This window comes from Eleutherodactylus coqui, chromosome 5 (assembly GCF_035609145.1).
Source record: "Eleutherodactylus coqui strain aEleCoq1 chromosome 5, aEleCoq1.hap1, whole genome shotgun sequence".
Classification (NCBI taxonomy): Eukaryota; Metazoa; Chordata; class Amphibia; order Anura; family Eleutherodactylidae; genus Eleutherodactylus; species Eleutherodactylus coqui.
Genome location: NC_089841.1, coordinates 263609508 through 263625498, shown reverse-complemented (window position 1 = coordinate 263625498; position 15991 = coordinate 263609508). Strand labels below are relative to the sequence as shown.

Here is a 15991-nt window from a genome sequence, read left to right as displayed (position 1 = left end):
CACGGGGAGGAAGTGAAGCGGGAGGAGGAGGGGGAGCGGAGCTTCCTTGTAGTCTGAGCCGAGAAGAAAGAGCAGCTCTGTGGGGAGAAGTCTGCAGCGGGGAGGAATGTAGCTGTCGTCTCCTGGACACTGGGGAGGCACTGAGGTCCCCTGCTGGTAACTCTCATGTCTGACGTGGACCTCTCCTTGAACGTGGCCCCTGGGGGACAGGACTCCTGCGGGAGGGGGAGGTAAGTGTGCAGTAGGTGGAGGTTGTGTCATGGGCAGCATCCGCTGAGGAAGGGCTGGTGGGAGGCCGTACCGTCCTCGTCCAGAGGGGCCGTTTGGACTACTTACGATTTAATGAGCTGCAGGTTCAAGAGTGCCAAAGCCATCGGTGGTGTGAAGGCAGCTCGCCGTGCTGGAGGCGGAGCCCTTAGGAGGACCCGCTGTGCCGTAGGGTCATATGGGGGCAACCATTATATCGGGGGGTGTAAATAGCGACTCCTTAAAGGGGTTTTATCATGACTTATCGTGGCTCGCCCCGCCGTCCAATAACAACGTAGAGCCAAGCCCCTCCCCTCGGACCGCTGACCAGACACGCTGGCATCCAGGTAGACGACTGGGTGGAAGCAGGTGACCAATTGGAGGCCACAGTGTCATGTCCCCGAATGATGGCGCCCAGGATAGGAGTGCGACGCCGCGGCCTCTGGTGCAGGGGGCGCTGTATCCGATATCGAGTCATTGCTGGTACAGATGTGGACTGTTTTGGATGCGTAAATGCTGTGGAACTCGCTGCAGACGCTCCGTCCCGTGTAAACCCATCCTTAAAGGGGGTCAGTGACATACTATAGATGACCTAGCACTAGGATAGCTTATCAGTAGTTGATTGGTGAGGTCTGCCCTTCGGGACCCTGACCGATCAGCTGAGCGGGCGCATGCTGTCAGCCGGCCACTACACAGGAGGTCGCTGCGGAGTCATCCGCTCCAAATACACAGGTCAGAGTGGAAGCCTCTTCGCTGACCTCCTTTATAGTGGCCGGTGCTTGTAACTGCAGGCACGAGTTCCACTGACTTCAATGAGAGACGTGCCCGCAGTTACAAGCTTCTGCTCCGACTTCTGGGTTCTTGTGGCCCTGACAACTTGCACCCGCTCACCTGATTGGTTGAGGGTCCCGAGCGACGGAGCCCCCCCCCCGCTCTCGTACTGGCTGCCCGTTAACTACAGAGTTCAATTCAAACTCGCTACCTTCATCCATAAAGCTCTCCGCAGTGCCCCCCGCGCCTTCGGCTCAGCTAGCAAAATCAGATTAAGCGCCCCTTTAATTCGGACCTCTCATACTGCTGTAGTGGTGGAGCGTCGCTTTAAAGGGGCGTTTTCAGTATTGATGGTACTATTCAATATATCCCATGTAAAAGTAAGGGGATCCTTATTTGGGCTTCAGTGTAAGAGTCTTTTGTATCACGGGGTGCCGTGGATTGTGGCACTCCTGGCGATAATGGCGCAGCCATGGTAGGGGATCAGCTTATCGCTAACCAAGGAGGGTCTGACTACTAGTAGATTATGCTCTGTCTACATCTGCCTAGTCACTTCTATTATGGGAGCAGACAACTAAAATGAGTGTCGGCGCCATCACATGACCAACACCAACGGCGCCATTGACTTAGAAAGCGTTTCATTAATCTGGCGTTTTACCGGACAAATAGTGCTACAAGCAGAAGGAATTTGCGGTGGAGGCTCTTAACCCTTTCCAATCCACTGTCCGACGTCTGAAGACATTCTAATTGAAGGCTGTACAGCTCCGATGTCAGAAGACATCCGGCAGGGTATTCTTACTGTATATTACTGTCCGCCCTGTTGTCAGGGGCCTCTCCAGCATGTCCCATACTGTAGTACTAGCTGTAGCCAGCAGATGGTGCCATTGTATAATAGCAGAAAGAGAAAGCCCCCCCTAGGAAACCCTGAATCGAAAATTGGATTGCAAAGGGTTAAAGCAACCCTCTGTCTCCCAGGACTGGCAGTAGGGGGGCTACGTTGCCCTTCTTTTCTCCGATACTGCTTGCAGTTTCCAGGAGTCTCACACCGGTAATCCAAAATGGCGGTGTATTTTCTCAGACTATCCAATGCACACTCTGCATTGGTGGTGTATTAGTAGTTAAAGACATTACACGCTGCTCTGATTGGCCAGCGCTGCTGACATGAGCAGCTCTGGCTAATTAGAATGTAGTATGCGATTGCTGATTACCCCTCTCTGCACAGCGTTCGACCAGCTTGGATCACAGGAAAAGAGCACCAGGAAGCAGCAGGTTGAATGCTGTATGGGAGGAAAAGAGGCACCGGGTGATGTAAACGCGCACACATTCCCTGACAACATTTGTAAACCTTTAACGCAGATGTAATTGGAGCCTTTGAGAAGTTTTACATGGAGAACCAATATGGTGACACACTTTCTAGTTATTGAGCAAGTAAAGCTTAATCACAGTACAAGTTAAGAGCTCTACAACTATTTATTCTACACTTGTTTCCGTTGCTCATCAGTTCTAGACTGCAGTCAGTGAATGAGAACACTTGATAGTCTATAGTCAGGCTGACGCTGGTCCTGCGCTCAGCTGGGTAGTGGATACGGTTATATCCCGTGTAAACCAGTGCGGGGTGGGATGTACTCGCATCTACGTCGGAGGCCCTGGCACAACATTTTGGATGAAGTAGAGCAGTATGCCGCACTATATTGTCTGGTGTAAACTGCCATTCGTCAGGTGTTGCCCGTGTCTTCTGCTGAAGTCCGAGTCCTGACTAGTGCCGCTGCCAACCAGCCAGGAATAAGGACAACTCTGCCATTGTAAAGTGAAAAATCTGTTTCATATCCCATTTTGATTTAAAAAAAAAAACAAAAAAAGAAATACAAACAAACAGAATTCTACACTGCAAATGGTGAATTCATCATATTAAAGGGGTATCCTGGCTGTTACAATTGATGACTTATCCTCTGAATAGCTCACGGTTGGTTGATTGACCGGAAGCCGCCGCTCGGGATCCCCGTCCATGTGATTGTCCGTCCCACTGTCAGTGCAGCAGGGCCGAAGTTGTCAGTGGAGAAAGTGAAAGTGCCGTCTTCGCTTCCATTAAAATCCATGGCAGTGCTGCGCTTCTATTACACATCCTGCTCATCTTAAAGGGGTTGTCCTGCGAAACAAAGTGGGGTTATACACTTCTGTATGGCCATATTAATGCACTTTGTAATGTACATTGTGCATTAATTATGAGCCATACAGAAGTTTTTCACTTACCTGCTCCGTTGCTAGCGTCCCCGTCTCCATGGTGCCGTCTAATCTTCAGCGTCTAATCGCCCGATTAGACGCGCTTGCGCAGTCCGGGTCTTCTTCTTTTCTGAATGGGGCCGCTCGTGCCGGAGAGCGACTCCTTGTAGCTCCGCCCCGTCACGTGCCGATTCCAGCCAATCAGGAGGCTGGAATCGGCAATGGACCGCACAGAAGCCCTGCGGTCCACCGAGGGAGAAGATCCCGGCGGCCATCTTCAGCAGGTAAGTAAGAAGTCACCGGAGCGCGGGGATTCAGGTAAGCGCTGTCCGGTGTTCTTGTTTAACCCCTGCATCGGGGTTGTCTCGCGCCGAACGAGGGGGCTGTTGAAAAAAAAAAAAACCGTTTCGGCGCGGGACAACCCCTTTAATGGACTGAACATCTGGGTCTAAGATGGCCATTGCAAACATCAGAATGCATAGTCCTTGAATATTGAGAATGTTAGACGACTGCTGCCCTTTACCAGCTCGCTGATTGGCCAGAGCGACATGGTTCATTGACCCTTTTCCTCCCCACTGCATTTAAGAGTTTTTTTTGCATTTGAGTAGTGCGGATTGGATGGAACATTTGCAGGTAATATAACCTTTGCCCCTTCGGTCCTATTCCAGAGGGTCACTTTAAACTTGCCCATTTTTTTCCTACTTCCGACGCATTAAGTTCAAGAACTAACTGTTCTCTTGCGGCCTAACTGTGCCATCTCACCGGTGTAACATTCTGCCACAGCAGAGGCCCCATGACTGCCAAGCAGTACTTGCTGCAGATCTACTAAGTGCTTGCTACTTGAGGTGTGGTAGAACGTTAACCCCTTGTCAAAACCCACCAATCCATCCCATGGTCACAGGATAGTATTCTTCAGCGGTCGGCGGTCTTACGGTCACAGCAGTGAAGTCTATTTCACCAGTTCATTTGTTTGCCTGTTTAACCCCTTGAGTGGCGGGTTTCCTACCACCCTGTCGTGCCCACCAGGGCAGGTTTTTTAAAATGGTCTAATCATTGAATTTCAACTAGTTTTGCAGTTGCGTCTCAAGAGCCATAACTTTTTCATTTTTCCATTGACATGGCCATATAAGGGCTTGTTTTTTGCGGGACAAGTTGTGATTTTTTAAACAGGGGGGAGGAAAAAAAGAAATGGGGAAAAAAGAAAAAAGGGGCCATGTCATTAAGGGGTTAAATAATGTATTAACTTCCTTCTCTGGGTCATTACGACGCACACGGATACCACATGTGTGATTGTATTTTTGATTTTTTTACAAAGTAAAGGGAGACAAGTGTTTTTTTTTTTTCATTTTTTAAAAAAAAAATTTTTTCATTTTTTTTTTTTGTCCCTTTAGGGGACTTCCACAGGGACCCATCAGGACCCCTGATCACATTCCAGGGGTCCGATGGTGACAGCCCTTTACATGCTGCAGTGACAGCCCTTTACATGCTGCAGTCACATAGACTGCAGCATGTAAAGGGTTAACACAGCAGAGATCGGAGGTTTTCTCTGATCTCTGCTGTAAGAGCTAGTACCTAGCTGTCCTCTGACAGCTAACAACCAGCTCTCCCTGCCACAGAGACCATCGGCTTGCTTCTGACAAGCCGATGGTCTCTATGGCAACTTGTAAACCAAGCAGGAGATTGCCGACATATCGGCAATATCTTCTGCTGGTTTTTCAAAGCCTTTGCTTTGTTCTCTGTGGGTCTGTGCAGGCAGAGCACACTGTCACAGCTTGTGGCATTGTGCTCGGCAGCTCCCATAGTGATACATAGCCCGGAAATCTTCCGGGCTATGTTGCTATGAGCAGTGGAGCTCGGCCCGGAAAATTTCCGGGCGTGCCACTCAAGGGGTTAAGGGTATGTTTACACGTAGCAGAAATACTACACAATTTCTGCAGTGTTCAATTCTGCAGCATTTCCGCATCCAAAACGGATTCAAAATCCACAACATTGTTGGAAATGGCTGTAAATCCGCAGCTGATTTCAGAAGATACAGCGCTCCCCTCCAAAGTCTTCGCACTGTTAGCGCTCCCCGGTGGCCTGTAGTAAAAAATAGGTCAGCACTACCCAATGGAAATAAATCTCAATAGAAATCTATAGGTGCCCGTTAAACCACGGCTGCAACATACAATAGAAGCAGAAACCAAAAATGGCAACGGCATGCAAAATACATTTACTATGAGAGGTAGACATACCTATAATCAATACTCTAACCACATTAAATAATGCAAGGTTCTGGGTATATAATTTGACCAAATTACATTGGCCCATCTACCAACGTCCAGGGGACCGCGCTCAGATGGGTCCTAACGCTAATACCAGGTAGTAAATTTCAGCCTGGGAAAGTTGGGTTCCTACCTCTCAGAATGCTCCTTTCTTGGGACTAAGCCTACAAATAAAACCAGGGAAGGTAGGATACCATTCATATGCTGCAGTAGGAGGGACAGAAGGTAAATGGGCGGGGGCGTGCACGACCAGGTGGGGGCAGCCAAAAGTTCACAATATTTGGACAAAAAAAGATAAAATAGGTCAGCACTACCCAATGGAAATTGGGCCTGTGGTAAGCGCAGCAGCAGAAGTGGCACCACCTGATCAAAACAAGCTTGTAAAATCCAGCACCACCTTAATGAATAAAATAAGCGCACCCTATTATTGGATCTTTAACCCCTTAATGGCACAGCCAATTTGGCCATAAGTATACTAATGATTTTTTTATTTTTGCGGGGGGGGGGGGGTTCTTCACTTTTCAGAAACTAGAATGTATAGAAAGTGCATCAATTCTGCCATTGTATTTATTTTTTCTTCATCTTTAATTATGCAGCATAAGGGCTATTTCAGATGACCGTATATCCGCTGGGTTTTCACGCCGAGCCGATATACGGTGTCCTTGTCTGCAGGGGGAGGAGGATGGAAGAGCCAGGAGCAGGAACTGAGCTCCCGCCCCTCTCAACTATTTGCAATAGGAGGGGGCAAGACGGTGGTGGAGCTAAGTAACGGTGCTTAGCTCCACCCCTGTTCCGCCCCTCCCATTGCAAATAGGACGTATATTTATGTCCTGTAGCTTTAAAAGGTTAAAACCAGTACATGGCATACATATGAATGAGAACACCACCATATTAAAACCAAGTAGCAACCAATTAAAAAAAACAAAAAACAGCACTCAAAGTCACATGTTCTAACTCAATATAAACGTTCCATAATCATGTAGAATATAAACCAATTAATATACTTTTAAAGTAATCCAGCAAATGTAGATCATGTCAGTCCCAGGAGGTATCTTGTGTGCGAGGGTCATGACCAATATGCCTCCCGGTGGAGGAGATGCTTCCATCACCTCCCATTGTTGGCCTGTTAAAGGGGTTGTCCCGCGGCAGCAAGTGGGGGTATACACTTCTGTATGGCCATATTAATGCACTTTGTAATGTACATTGTGCATTAATTATGAGCCATACAGAAGTTTTTCACTTACCTGCTCCGTTGCTAGCGTCCTCGTCGTCTCCATGGTGCCGTCTAATTTTCAGCGTCTAATCGCCGGATTTGACGCGCTTGCGCAGTCCGGTCTTCTTCTTTTCTGAATGGGGCCGCTCGTGCCGGAGAGCGGCTCCTGGTAGCTCCGCCCCGTCACGTGCCGATTCCAGCCAATCAGGAGGCTGGAATCGGCAATGGACCGCACAGAAGCCCTGCGGTCCACCGAGGGAGAAGATCCCGGCGGCCATCTTCAGCAGGTAAGTAAGAAGTCACCGGAGCGCGGGGATTCAGGTAAGCACTGTCCGGTTTTCTTTTTTAACCCCTGCATCGGGGTTGTCTCGCACCAAACGGGGGGGCTGTTGGAAAAAAAAAAAAAAAACCAGTTTCGGCGCGGGACAACCCCTTTAATTCTTTCACAGCTGGGGTGTGATGCGGATTCCTGCGATACTCTGCAGCGCCCACTGTGCGGAATATTGTGAGACGGACGGCTTCCATTAACTGCAATAGAAGCCGTCTGTGTGATTATATTTTTTTTTTTTCCCCACTCCCCTACAAATTTTTGCAAAAAATAGTCTTCAGATTTCCCATCCGTGTGTGCAATGTTCTTTTGCTATTAAAGGAGAAGTTTTATGGTTGCGGCTATCCTCCACTTTTTACTTTGCTCTTTATTGAGAATCTTTTAACACAGCATGTCTATGTACGGTCTTCGCAGCCGTCTGGCTGTGAATTCCGCAGCGATAACCCGTCCGTGGGCATTAAATAAATCTTGGTATTTGTATAGCGCCAACTTATTACGCAGCGTTTTCAGGTAATTATTACTTATTACCCCCCCACCAAGCTGGGTTCTCATTTTACCGACCTCGGAAGGATGGAAGGCTGAGTCAACCTTGAGCCGGCTACCTGAATCATCCGGGGATCGAACTTGCAACCTTCAGGTCATAGGCGAGAGCTTACACTCTGCACCACACGAGGCTCATGCATTAGACTCCAAGGGGACGGATTGGGTTTTACAGTGAGTATAATCTGTTATTCCCAGCTATTTTCTTGCTCTCGCTGTTATCACCTATTGAATTAATATCCAGGAACAAGCTGACAAATGAGTCAGACGTGACGTGTAATTTGTCCTGATTGTTGCTGTAACCTATACACTGATATAACACTGATGTCCCCTCCATACAACCGGCACGTGGTCATTGACGTGCACTTACTGGCTGTATGGATTGTGTACTGAGAAGATAGATTTTCCTTCCCACTGTGATGCGTACAAGTTGGCAAGAGACGGAGAAGATTGTGCACCCTTGTCATTGCTCTGTAACAATAAAACAGATCTTGAATCACACATAGTAGGTGTGTTATAAGAGACCCTTCAGAGCAGTCAGGATGATAATTCTGTAGGTGAAAAGCTAACGCACGGATGTGACGCGCAGATCGTCCGCCCACTCCGTCATAAAGTCCCAATAACTGTTTACTGGCCATAGTATACCTGGCGGCTGCAGTAATGCATCACACAAGCAGGCTTTCATCGGGGGAACCTAGGCCTGAGATAATGGGCCGTAAGGGCGGGCTAAGCTCAGTGTCACACGGGCGTCTGCGCATGAGCACAGCTTTTTTGCAGAACGAACAATGTCCTTTTTTTTTTTTTTTGCGTGCATCAGCCTATTTTACTGTAGTCTCTCGGCCGGTAAGATATATTCATTTGCGTGTGGCAAACAAATGCGCATGGATTGAAATGCTTAATTAGTCTTAATGAGGTCATAATTTCCTGCACAATTAGGCCGGCTTCACACGAGCGTGACGGGCTCCGCAGCGGAATATTCCGCAGTGAAGCCCATCACGGCGCCCCCCCAGAGACCCCATACTTACCAGCGGAAGATAGCGTGAAGACGCTTCCCCGCCCACCGCCGTCGTGTCATGTGACACGCCCACCGCGTCACATGACGCGGTCGGCCGTGTCACGCTGAAAGACAATGATTAGCCTTATCAGGGATTCGCAGTGGGATACAGCTGATACTATTGTTTCAGCTGTAACCTACTCCCTGATGACAGGTTGGGTATGAAGAATGCAGCTGGACAGATGCGTTCTCCATACCCCGCCGGGCGCTCCATGCAGACAATAGCTGGATGCAGAAGACAAGCGGGGACACCCCCCTTGTTTTCTGCATCCTCTGCTGGAACGCTCTGCTGTATGACAGCTGGGCACTCCCAGCAGGGAACAGCTGGATGCAGCGATCAAGCGCCTCCGCCTGAGCGATCATCAACGTTTGAGTGATCATCTTGCGATGTAAATGACACGACTATTGCTCTAAAGACATTTTTTGAGAGATAATTGTTGTGTCTAAATGGGCCTTTAGTATGTAGGTGTGTGGGTGTTTCTCATGCTCCGCCCCTGGTGACTTCATCGCAGGTCCTACAGCATATATAAAACACAGAGCCTGACCGACAGAGGAAGAACAAAGTTAGGGCTCTTGGAAGGGGAGGACAAAAATAAAAAATGAGAATACAAAAAGTAGGTATTATCTCAGACACAACGCAGAGATCCTGACAGTAGACACTGACTCACCACCACAGAGATCTGGCGGGCTGAAGGACCTGTGGTGATGTCACTGCTGTGGGAGGAGCCATTCTGCAGTTTGGTAGAAAGTACTGTATACTGGATAAGTCAACAGCAGCTACCAGGGCCTGTGATGACATCACATTCATGTGATCACGTGTGGGTGGAGTCAGGGTTCGCATGACCAGGGGCGGATCACTGTGTGCAGGATTCTGCTGTACTGGTGATGTCTGGAAATCAGAATGGATGTAAATGTACGACAGCTGTGTATGTGATGTGTGGGAATCCGAATGGATGTAGTATAGCTGTGTGTTGTTTGGGGGTCAGCATGGATGTAGTACACCTTTTGTGTGAAATGTCTGCGTATCAACATGGATGTAGTAGAGCTGTGTGTGTGATGTCTGGGGATCAGGATGGATGTCTGGGGATCAGGATGGATGTAGCATTGTGCCATCAGAAACACTGGTACTATAATTTCCTAATCACTAGTACATTATTGTATAGAGTAATGCACACCCCCCTTTCCTCTCTGCAGGTTTAGGCCTCCTGTCCACAGGTGATTTTATTTAAAAAAAATTTTTTAATGCGTTTCCCACGGCGATAATCCGGCCGCGGGAAACGCAGTGACCGCTTTCCATAGACTACTATGGAGAGTCCAGCCTCGCTGTCCACGAGCGGAGAATCATAGCGATTCTCCACTTACAGGATTTAAATCTGCGATTTGCTGTGATTCTCTGCGGTGAGCTGTCAGGTCTCCCCTGCTCCCCGGCGGCAGCTCCCGCGGCTACTTCTATGGTCAGGAGGCCATAGTTGCCAGTCATGCATACATAATTTCTTGCTGCATGTTGGGTATCCACCCCCACCCCTTCCTGCCTCTTTTTTTTTTTTTTTTTTTTTTTGAGGGGTTTCCTGATTTGATTACCAGTCATGTCTGCCACTTCCACTACCGTACATGGACACTTCACCCACTGAGAGCTTCGGATGCACCCACATATTCCGAGATCTCGGAAGTTGCGTATTCAGGGGAAGGTGTGTGTGTTTGTGTGTTTGTGTGTGTGTTTGTGTGTGTTTGTGTGTGTTTGTGTGTGTTTGTGTGTGTTTGTGTGTGTTTGTGTGTGTTTGTGTTTTATTTATTTTTTTCTTCCCTAAATTTATTTCTTTTTATTAATTTTCCTCAATTTCCATTGAAATCCTATTACCAGTTGTATAATGGCAAAAACGCCCGTGGACAGGCAGCCTTAGGCTCCCAAGTGCTTCCCATTGGCTTTAATTGGAGCATTACACTCACAAGCACATCGCACGGCATGCAAGTTGCATGTGTTGTCTTTTAAGGTCCAATTAAAAACAGTGGGCAAGACATTCCAAAGGAAGACCCAAAGTCAAGATGTATGAAAGAATGGCTTTCATATTTATGCAAATTTTGTGTGCATTGCACGACAATGACACTTGTGTGAATAAGCCTTAAGGCCGGCTTCACACGAGCGTGACGGGCTCCGCCGCGTAATATTCCGCAGTGAAGCCCGTCACGGCGCCCCCCAGAGACCCCATACTTAGCAGCGGAAGATAGCGTGAAGACGCTTCCCCGCCCACCGCCGTCGCGTCATGTGACACGCCCACCGCGTCACATGACGCGGCCGGCCGTGTCACGTGACGCGCGGCGGTAGGCGGGGAAGCATTTTTTCATGCTATCTTCCGCTGGTTGCAGCGAGAGATAGCGTGAACGGACGACTTCCACTGACTGCAATGGAAGCCGTCAGCGCGTACACCCGCGGCAAATAGAACATGCTGCGGGTGAGGACGGGAGATTTCACGGTGCGAAATTCCACGGTGGAATTCCGCATCGTGAGCATTGTGCTATTAGGTTCAATAGAACCTAACAGCAGGGGGCAACGCAGCGGATTTTTGCCGCGAATTTACGCGGCGTAAATCCGTTCGTGGGAAGGAGGCCTTAAGGAGACTGTCAACCTTTTTTGCACTCCTCATTGAGGGCAGCATAAGGTAGTGGTATAGATCACTAATAATTACAGTGATATATCTACTATGGATCTGTGCAGTAGTTTTGGAGAAACTTGCATTTTGTTGGTAGCAGCACATGCATAGAGGACTACTTCCTGGACATTCATGAGCTGCAGACTAGCCACACCTACCCTCCCTACAGACAGTAGTCAGTCATTGGCTAGAGGGAAGGGTGGGTGTGGCAAGCCTGCAGCTATTGGATATCCTGAACTACTTTAAGTAGTCCTCTATGCATGTGCTGCTACCACTAAAATGTACATTTCTCCATAACAACTGCACAGATCCCCGCAGCAGACCTATCAGTGTGACGAGCACTACTTCATGCTGCCCTCAGAAGGGTGCAAAGAGATGGTGAGTCTTTTTAACAAGTATACAAAACTCTACATATCGTGGTGAAATATTAGTGTCCAATGCAACAAAGCAGTTCTTGTAAGTGTAACAAAGTGCTGTAGTCCTTGGAGAGCAGACAAGCCAGCAGTGCTGATGAAGCCCTGGGGCCGGGGACCCGTGTGCAGACTGCGGCGGTGGTTGGAGCTTCTGCATTCTGTCCGCCCGCTGATGTAATTCCAAGTAACATGATTACACACAATAAGGGAGGTGCCAGGAGAACTGCCAGCAAGATGGCACACCAGGAACAGACCTACTGTAAGGCTTCTATCTGCTGCCCAGCTTCTAGGATTTGTCCAGTTCTATGTTGTCTACACAAATGGTTGATACACAGCACCTGTGTGTGTCCGTGTGTCCGTGTGTGTGTGTGTATCCCCTTCTTACTCTATGGGAGCAACAATAAAAAAAAAAAAAAAAGCTTGGAAAAAGTTTCCCTGTGTGTTTACATATGGAACAAGCCCTGTACCTATAATGAACACTGTGTAGAAACTGGTGTGTCCCTGTTTCTCTTAGGCCGGGCTCACTCTGCAGGGCTCCCGTAAACGTTTTACAACTGTGAGCCTGGAAAGAAAGGGGAATCCCATGGCCAAACCGCTCTATCCTAAGCCTAAAATATAGCTGTCGTTCAAGTCCTGCCATATGATAATGAGATGACTCTGCTGATCCCATCCCAGTATACTCGGCAAAGCTGACAAATGAGCTGCAGATAACGAGCAGTGTCAGTTATTTGTGTATGCTTCAGCAGGCGGCATGAAGATGGGTTGAAAAAAAATAAAGTTTTCTATACTGGAAAAGATCTGGCTTCATCCTTCTACCAAAGAAAGGAGTCTCCCAGAATTGCTCCAACTACCGAACAATAGCCCTTATTCTGCAGGCAAGTAGGATCATTCTCAAAATTATACAGGAAAGCTGAGCTCCGTAGTTGTAGCGGCACTCCCTGATGCGCAGGCAGGATTCCGGCGAGGATGTGGCACCCGCGACCATATTGCAAACCTGTGATATATCTACATGTGCTTCATCGACTACATCAAGGCCTTTGATTGGGTTGACCATGACCAGCTATGGCGCCCCCTACTAGAGCCGGAAATGTCGGCACATCTAATAAAGTGATTTTATCAGCTTGACACCAATCAAAAAGCCGCTGTGAGGACACAGTATGGGGACACAGATTGGTTTGGGATCCGACAGTGCAGAATCCCACTGCGGTTTCCTGCCGTGCCCGCAGCCATAAGGCCAAAAAAGACACTTTCTCACCGGTCTGGATGCGACTTGGGTCTCCTCCATCATGGGCGGATCTTCTTTCTTCTGCATGGAGTATGGGGCATCGGTGGCGTGCCGTGTGCATGCGCAGTGTGTCTTGTTTTGTGTTTTTTTTTGTTTTTTTTTGTTTTTTTCTTTAAATCTCCGGCCTTCCTGTGGATCCGCGGCACGACCACAGGATCGGGTTCCTTCTATTGACCTCAATGGAAGCCATCCGTGCGGGAAACCGCAGAAACCAGTGCATGCTGTGATTTATTTATTTATGTTATCCTGCGCATGCGATCCGCACGCCAGGATAAAATGACATCCACATGTATTTAATTACCTGTGGATGCCCAATTAAATGTGATTTATTTGCATCGGTCACCCAATTTAATTTTGCCCGTGGACATGAGGCCTTAGGGTCTCAGAGGGTCATAAGCGACTAAACGGCCCAAAAAAAGTGTGTGTTGTGGTATATATCTATACATACACACACCCACACCCGTAACCGGGATTTGTTCTGTTTCTTTGGTATGGGACACCACTCCCCTTGTCCCTCCGTAATAGTGTGAGTTCACACGGCCTGGAAGTGATAGGACTTATGACTTCTCTTTTTACTTGTGGTTTTGTATACAACTTTTCCAATTGCACAGTGTTTACAGTATAAGCCATGTGGAGGGGATTTAAAAACCGTGTCCTTCACATGTTGCGAATATCTTCTGCGACAAATTACAGCATTTTTGAAAATGCGTTATCTACTGCATGTCTATTTATGCTGCGGAATTTAAAGGGGTTGTCCCGCGCCGAAACGGGTTTTGTTTTTTTTTTCAACAGCCCCCCCCCCCCCCCGTTCGGCGCGAGACAACCCCGATGCAGGGGTTAAACAAGAACACCACACAGTGCTTACCTGAATCCCCGCGCTTCGGTGACTTCTTACTTACCTGCTGAAGATGGCCGCCGGGATCTTCTCCCTCGGTGGACCGCAGGGCTTCTGTGCGGTCCATTGCCGATTCCAGCCTCCTGATTGGCTGGAATCGGCACGTGACGGGGCGGAGCTACACGGAGCCCCATTGAGAAAAGAAGACCCGGACTGCGCAAGCGCGTCTAATTTGGCGATTAGACACTGAAAATTAGACGGCTCCATGGAGACGAGGACGCTAGCAACGGAGCAGGTAAGTGAATAACTTCTGATAACTTCTGTATGGCTCATAATTAATGCACAATGTACATTACAAAGTGCATTAATATGGCCATACAGAAGTGTATAGACCCACTTTGTTTCGCGGGACAACCCCTTTAACACTTCAAATCCAAGGGTTGATTTCCGCAGCTGTTCCACAAGTGAAAATGGGGCCTAGTCCATACCGTTTAGGTGTGGATTGGGCCACCACGGAATTTCTGCGGGTAGTTCTTGCGTAATGTCGTAGCATTTCACCATTATGGATGCCTTCCAAAAGGCTATCTGTAACTGTAAGACTATTTTAAAGTATGTATTACAAAGGTGGGGTAAGAGGATACGGCCCGGAGCAAGGTTCTAGCCTAGAGAAATTGGGGCACAAACCCCCCAACACAAACACTTGACTCTGAAGTGCCACGAAGTCAGAAAAAAGGAAAAGTGATGGTAATTAGCAGAATGTTCTCTGATTCAAGTATATGAGTAAGCGGGATAGAACAGACTATCCTCCGCAGTTTGGGACCATGGACAGCTGGGATGTACAAGCTGCCTTACGGTCTGAGACCCGGCAAGCAGCGCGGTACTGCAAGTTAGGGTCAACGGGAGAAGCTGACAAGGGAGTGCGCACCAAAGGCTCTGGGGGCTACAACAGTCACAGCACTCAGTCCGCAGGCACCCGATGTCGCAGTGTAGAACCAAGGTGGCATTCCTGGTACTCAGCAGTAGGCCACACACGAGTCCCCATTGTGCAAGAGGGTCTTTCCAGCATAGCTCGGGACCCTCCAATCTAGAAGAGCCCCCATAAAATGATGTGGCGGGCTGGACTCGACCTGCGGGCCTTGAGTTTGATATGTGTCTGTACTTGTCTTCACAGAAATAACGCTTAAAGGGGTTGTCCCGCGGCAGCAAGTGGGTCTATACACTTCTGTATGGCCATATTAATGCACTTTGTAATGTACATTGTGCATTAATTATGAGCCATACAGAAGTTATAAGAAGTTTTTCACTTACCTGCTCCGTTGCTAGCGTCCTCGTTTCCATGGAGCCAACTAATTTTCGCCGTCTAATGGCCAAATTAGCCGCGCTTGCGCAGTCCCGGTCTTCTTCTTTTTTCAATGGGGCCGCTCGTGCTGGATGCCGACTCTGTGTAGCTCCGCCCCGTCACGTGCCGATTCCAGCCAATCAGGAGGCTGGAATTGGCAATGGACCGCACAGAAGCCCTGCGGTCCACCGAGGGAGAAGATCCCCGCGGCCATCTTCATCAGGTAAGTAAGAAGTCACCGGAGCGCGGGGATTCAGGTAAGCGCTCTCCGGTGTTCTTTTTTAACCCCTGCATCGGGGTTGTCTCGCGGCGACCAGGGGGGGGGGGTTGAAAAAAAAAAAAACCCCATTTCGGCGCGGGACAACCCCTTTAAGTAATCTCTGACACCTCTTGTCTATATAGCCTGACATCTAATTCTCCATTAAATCTTATGGTCCCCATACACTTTCCATAGCTGCCGATCCAGCACTCTGCTCTTCTTCCATGGGGCTTGTGCGACGACATGAGTTTCATCATGAAATTAACATGTAACGGTTAGCACTTGGTGCAAATTAGTTGTACTTTAGCATGCAGCATCGCAAGCAGCGGTGTCTCTTTTAAACGTAATGAATTCAGTAAATTTTTAAATTTTCCTCAAAATTGAGAAATTTCTGTACCGTTGGATTCTGTTTTGTGGTCGCTGGACTAAGTATGGCTTCATATCCGAAACCGTAGGGACATCTGTATGCTACCGCACTAGGAATACAGCGGGAGCTTTAGGCTATGTCCACATTGAACAGACTTGTTGCGGTATACGAGGAAGGCCTTGTAGGTTGAATCCGCATCAAAGATCTGG

The 15991-nt window shown here is 48.4% G+C and overlaps 1 protein-coding gene across 7 annotated transcripts in view; it reads left to right on the top strand.

Annotated features, from left to right (window-relative positions):
* The first annotated feature begins 9 nt into the window (after nucleotides 1–9).
* Nucleotides 10–15991, top strand: part of MYO9B (myosin IXB) — a 160798-nt gene continuing 144816 nt past the window's right edge. For 5 of the 7 annotated variants that reach the window (XM_066604612.1, XM_066604607.1, XM_066604608.1 and 2 more), the window contains exon 1: nucleotides 11–230. The gene's annotated coding sequence lies outside the window, so the exon portion shown is untranslated. Of the gene's footprint in view, nucleotides 231–15991 lie in introns of all 7 variants that reach the window. The other 2 variants (XM_066604610.1, XM_066604609.1) reach the window with 2 other exon arrangements.